The sequence below is a fragment of the Dryobates pubescens genome, chromosome 28 (assembly GCF_014839835.1).
Source record: "Dryobates pubescens isolate bDryPub1 chromosome 28, bDryPub1.pri, whole genome shotgun sequence".
Lineage (NCBI taxonomy): Eukaryota > Metazoa > Chordata > Aves > Piciformes > Picidae > Dryobates > Dryobates pubescens.
In genome coordinates this window covers 473830-479829 of record NC_071639.1, presented here as the reverse complement: position 1 = coordinate 479829, position 6000 = coordinate 473830, and positions in this window count along the sequence as shown.

Genomic DNA, 6000 nt, shown 5'->3' with positions numbered 1-6000 from the left:
CAGACCTGCTCAAGGCCAGGTTGGGTGGGACTCTGAACAGCCTGGTCTAGTGGTTTTGCTTCCTGTGGCACAGAATGCTGCGAGGCAGGGGAGTGCAGATGATGACAAGGGCAGGTATGCAAAACACAGCTGCAGACAGATTCTAGGGCATGCATTATCTGCTCCACTGCTTCAGCAGGAGACCACCACAGGCTGGGTGAGAGAGACTGAAAGTGGTGTGTGACCATGAGCTCCCATGGGCAGAGGGACAAGGCACAGCCTGCCTTTGAATTGCTCTCTACAGCAACCTGAAAGGAGGTTGCAGTGAGGTGGGTTGGTCTCTTTGGCCTAATCTCAGGTGATAGAAGGAGAGGAAATGGCCTGAAATTGTGCCAGGGGTGGGTTAGGTTGGAGATGATGACAAATTTCCTTGCTGCAAGAGTGGTTAGGGGTTGGCAGAGGCTGCCCAGGGTGGTGGTGGAGTCCCCATCCCCAGAGGTGTTCAAGCAAGGTGTGGCCATGGTGCTTTGGGACATGGTTTAGTGGCCATGGTGGGGTTGTGCTGGTGGTTGGGCTGGGTGATCTCAGGGCTGCTTTCCAACCCAAACAACTCTGTTATTGTACAACTCTCTGAGCAGAGTAGCTGGGCAGGGAGAGCAGTATGCAGGAGGGGGAATTGAGGAGCTGAGTCTGCTCCACCTAGAGTGACTGAGCAGGCAGCTTGGTTGCCATTGCACCCCCCCAACACAGCAACCCAATGCCTAATGAGCCTGGCTTGAAAAAGGAGAGAGAGCCTTTCTTGCCTCAGGGAACTCCTCCTGTGCTCTTTCCAAGAGCTTTTCATCTGAAAGTGAGTTCTCACCAACTGGGCCGAGGCAGAGCTCTGTGCAGCAGCATGGCAAGGCAAGGAGGCTGTGCCCCTCAGCTCCTGGGGGGAGACACTGCTCAGCCTTGCAGAGTTCATGTCCTCAGATTGATAACTCCAAGTAATGAAGGGAAGCCCTGGTGAGCCTGCCTGCTCCCCAGCTCCCACGGGGCCCAGAGTCCTGCATGCTCAAGGCTTTGTGTCCTGTCTGAAGGGGAGAGGACTCGGGGAGCTGGCTGCTCCTTGCCAGCCATGCAGTGCCTCTGTGGGCAGTGAGAGTTCAAGGCCTTGCAGGCTGCTCAGTGGTAAATTCTTCCCTCCTTGCAAGGTCTTCTTTGCCCTGTTGCCATGACAGTGACTCCAGTGTTTTGGACCCCTGTGCAAAGCTTGGAATCCCAAGGACCTGGGCTGGGAAGCAAGTGCATGTGGAGAGCATGTCTCCCTGTGCCTTTGGCAGGCAGATGTGTCCAGCAGCTGGAAGCAGGCTGGGGAGGGCTGCAAGGGTGGCAGGTCTCCCCAGGAGTCTGGGTTGTGGAATGCACCAAGCAGGATCCTGACTCCACTCTCCATAGGCACCAAAGGCAAAAAGAAGAGCAGGAGAGGGGTCTGGGAGGCTCAGCCCAGGCATGCAGAGGACTCTTCTGTGGCAGAGCTTTCTGAAAGGTTCTCAGTGCTCTGTGTAGCACTGGAAAAAGAAGGCAGAAGGCAGAGATTAAAGTCCAGCAGAAAATGTGGTGGATGAGGAGGGACTCAGGATTACAGGCATGAGAAACCCTTGCATGCTGCAGGTGACAGAGACACAGCTCTGTGTGGGCAGCAGAGAGACCAAACTGCTAGCTCATACACCTTGTGAAGGAGCTTTGAAACTGAAGAGCATCAAAGGAGGCTGACAGATGTGGAAGAGGTCATGGGATGAGCCAATTCTGCTGCTCTGGATTCTGTATCCAAACTGCAGTCACAGAATGGTTTGAGTTGGAAGGGATCTTAACCATCACCCAGCTCCAACCCCTGCCATGGGCAGGGACACCTCCTGCTATTCCAGGGTGACCAAGGCCTCATCCAAACTGGTCCTGAACACCTCCAGGAAGGGGACACCCACAGCCTCCCTGGGCAGCCTGTGCCAGTGTCTCACCAGCCTTATAGTGAAGAATTCTTCCTAATGTCCAATCTAAACCTACTGCTCTAGTTTGAAAGCATTGCCACTTGTCCAGGGTCACACACACTGACAGGCAGTCCCTCCCCAGCTTCCTGGAGCCCCTTCAGGGACTGGAAGGCTGCTCTAAGGGCTCCCTGAAGCCTTCACTTCTTCAGGCTGAACAGCCCCAACTCTCCCAGCCTGTCCCCACAGGGGAGGTTCTCCAACCCTCTGAACATCTTTGTGGCCTCCTTTGGACCCACCCCAACAGTTCCAGGTCCTTCTTGTGTTGAGGGCTCCAGAGCTAGAGACAGTGCTCCAAGTGGGGTCCCAGCAGAGCAGAGGAGCAGAATCACTTCCCTTGACCTGCTGGTCACACTGCTTTTGATGCAGGCCAGCACATGGTTGGCTTTTTGGGCTGCCAGAGCACATGGCTGGCTCTTGTCAAACACCTCATCAGCAAAGGAGGACACTCAAGCCCTTCTCTGCAGGGCTGCTCACAATGCACTCAACACCCAGCCTGGATTTGTGCCTGGGATTGCCCTGACCCAGGTGCAGGACCTTGCACTTGGCCTTGTGGAACTTCACACTTGGCTTGGGCCAACCTCTCCATCCTGCCCAGCTGCCTCTGGATGGATCCTAGAGATCCACACCCAAGATGTGGTCCTAGGCCACACATCTTGGTGCCATCTGCAGAGCTGCAGAGGGTTGCTCAATCCCACTGCCCATGGAAAGAGATCAGAGGTGCAACAGCCACATAAGAAATGGAAAGCTGGCATTTGCCAGGAACAGGCCCAGCAGGGTGTCTGCTGCCAGAGCACTGCCATGGGTTTGGTAAAGATGAGAAGAGTGGAGCAGGTGCTTCACAGAGAGGTTGACACTGTCCCACTGGCTGGGGAGCTGGGAGGAGGCCATGCCTCCACCACTTAGAATCATAGAACCACAGAACTGTCAGGGCTGGAAGGGACCTCAAAGCTCAGCCAGTCCCAACCCCCTGCCATGGGCAGGGACACCTCACACTGCAGCAGGTTGCTCACAGCCACCTCCAGCCTGGCTGCAAACACCTCCAGGCAGGAGGCTGCCACCACCTCCCTGGGCAGCCTGTGCCAGGCTCTCACCACCCTCATGGGCAACAACTTCTTCCTCACAGCCAATCTCAATCTCCCCATTTCTAGTTCTGCTCCATCCCCCCCAGTCCTATCCCTCCCTGACACCCTCAGAAGTCCCTCCCCAGCTTTCTTGGAGCCCCCTACAGATCCTGGAAGGCCACAATGAGGTCTCCTGGGAGCCTTCTCCTCTCCAGACTGCACAACCCCAACTCTCTCAGTCTGTCTCCAAGTGGGAGAGGGCTGATGGCTTGGTGGCCCTGGTGGTGCTGGGGTGCTGGCTGGGCTGAATGCTCCTAGAGGACTCTCCCAACCCAAACAACTCTATGATTCTGTGATTTATATGATCTTTGTTCGCTGAGCCCTGAGGGCACTGGCCTGGTGCATGGTTCTGACTCTAAAAGATGATCCTTGCAAGAGGTTTCTAGGAAGCTTAACCATGACATAAACAGGGAGGGGACAAAGAGGAAGCAAAGGGAACTTGAAAGAGTTTCTGCTTTCCATAGCCTAAATTCCAATCCTGTTCTTCATGAGAAGGCAAACAGAGCAGGAGGCTGCACAGGTGAGAGCTGAATCACAGAAACAACCAGGTTGGAAGAGACCTCCAAGATCATCCAGCCCAGCCTATCCCCCAGCCCTATCCACTCAGACCATGGCACTGAGTGCCTCATCCAGGCTTTTCTTGAAGATCTCCAGGGATGGGGACTCCACCACCTCCCTGGGCAGCACATTCCAGTGGCCAATCTCTCTTGCTGGGAAGAACTTTCTCCTCACCTCCAGCCTAAACCTCCCCTGGCACAGCTTGAGACAGTGTCCTCTTGTTCTGCTGCTGGCTGCCTGGGAGAAGAGACCAACCCCCAGCTGGCTCCAACCTCCCTTCAGGGAGTTGCAGAGAGCAAGAAGGTCTCCCCTGAGCCTCCTCTTCTGCAGGCTAAGCAACCCCAGCTCCCTCAGCCTCTCCTCACAGGGCTGTGCTCCAGACCCCTCCCCAGCCTCCTTGCCCTTCTCTGGACACCTTCAAGTCTCTCAATGTCCTTCTTGAGCTGAGGAGCCCAGAACTGGACACAGGACTCCAGGTGTGGCCTAAGCAGTGCTGAGCACAGAGCACAAGGACTTCCCTGCTCCTGCTGGCCACACTCTTCCTGATGCAGGCCAGGATGCCCTTGGCCTTCTTGGCCCCCTGGGCACACTGCTGGCTCCTGTTCAGCTGCTGTCCACCACTACCCCCAGGTCCCTCTCTGCCTGGCTGCTCTCAGCCACTCTGCCCCCAGCCTGTAGCTCTGCCTGGGGTTGCTGTGGCCAATGTGCAGCCCCTGGCACTTGGATGTGTTCAATCTCCTGCCCTTGGCCTCTTTCCATCTGCCCAGCCTGGCAAGGTCCCTCTGCAGAGCCTCTCTACCCTCTAACAGCTCAACTCCTGCCCCCAGCTTGGTGCCATCTGCACATTTACTGCTGATGGACTCAATGCCCTCATCCAGATCATCAATGAAGATGTTAAAGAGGCTGGGGCCCAGCACTGCTCCCTGGGGCACACCACTGGTGCCTGGCTGCCAGCTGGCTGTGGCACCATTCACCACCACTCTCTGGGCTCAGCCTCCAGCCAGTTCCTTGGGCTGCCAGTGCTTGTTGCTGGCTCATGTCCAGGACCTTATCAGCCAGTGCTCCAAGTCCTTCTCAGCAGGGCTGCTCTCCATTCCTCACCCAGCCTGGACTTGTGTTTGAGATTGCCCTGACCCAGCTGCAGGACCTTGCACCTGGCCTTGTTGAACTTCATGAGGTTGGCTTGGGCCCAGCCCTGCAGCCTGCCCAGGTCCCTCTGGACAGATCCCTTCCCTCCAGAGTGTCACTTGCACCACACAGCTTGGTGTGATCTGCAGAGCTGCTGAGGCTGCCTCCATCCCTCTGCCCATGTCACCCACAGGGATGTTCATGTCTGAATGCAAGCAGCACGGCTGCTGCTCAGGCTGAGAGCTGCAGAACTCATCTGAATTGCTCAAGTGATGGTGCACAGAGCTTCATCTTCTCTGGTTGCATTCCTGGTGTGTTTCACACTGCTAGAGTCTTTAGCACTGTTACAAGAGGCTGGGCTGGGTTTGACTCTCACAACATCTGTCTGTCAAGACCCACTCCTGGGGTCACGACCCCACTTCCAATTATATTGCCAAGCTTGTGCAGAGAAGTGAGGTTGTGACCCTCTTTAGCAACTAATGGCTTGAAATAAGCTCTGGGAAGAAGGAATAAAACCCATTCACAAAGCAGTGTGTCCTTGGAATGCATGTCAAGTGTAGGGGACTTCCCAAAGAGACAAGACAGGCTGAGGCCATGCAGATACACAATGCTCTGCAGCTCTGGTTAGGTCATTCTCTTTCCCCACAAAAGGGGAAGAGCTAAACCATTCTCAGGGAGTGAGAACCACAGCAGCTGCACAGGTCCTGCTCTGACAGGAGATTCAGATCCCTGGTTTACATGGGAAGCACTGAGGTGCAGAAGTCACCTCTCAGCATTTTCCATTGGCAAACAGGAGTTCCTCTGTTGGCAGTCAGGAGGGAATGCATGGCACAGCAGCCAAGGGTGTTAGGCCAGCACCTGCTGACTGTGAAGCCCGGACAGCACCGTTCCTGAGCAAGGCACACAGCATCCCAGAGCTTGAAACTGAAAGGACATAGCATCAGATTTGTTATTAGGAACTTCTTGACAGTGAGGGTGGGGAGACACTGGGACAGGTTGCACGGGGAGCTGGTGGATGTCCCCTGCCTGGAGGAGTTCAAGGCAAGGCCTTGAGCAGCCTGGGCTGGTGGGAGGTGGGGTTGGAACCCAAGGATCTTTGAGGTCCTATTCTCTGATTCTATGACCTCTAAGTCCCTTCTAACTCCAATCATTCCATCAATCCATGAGGTGGTTAGTGCAGCCTGGAG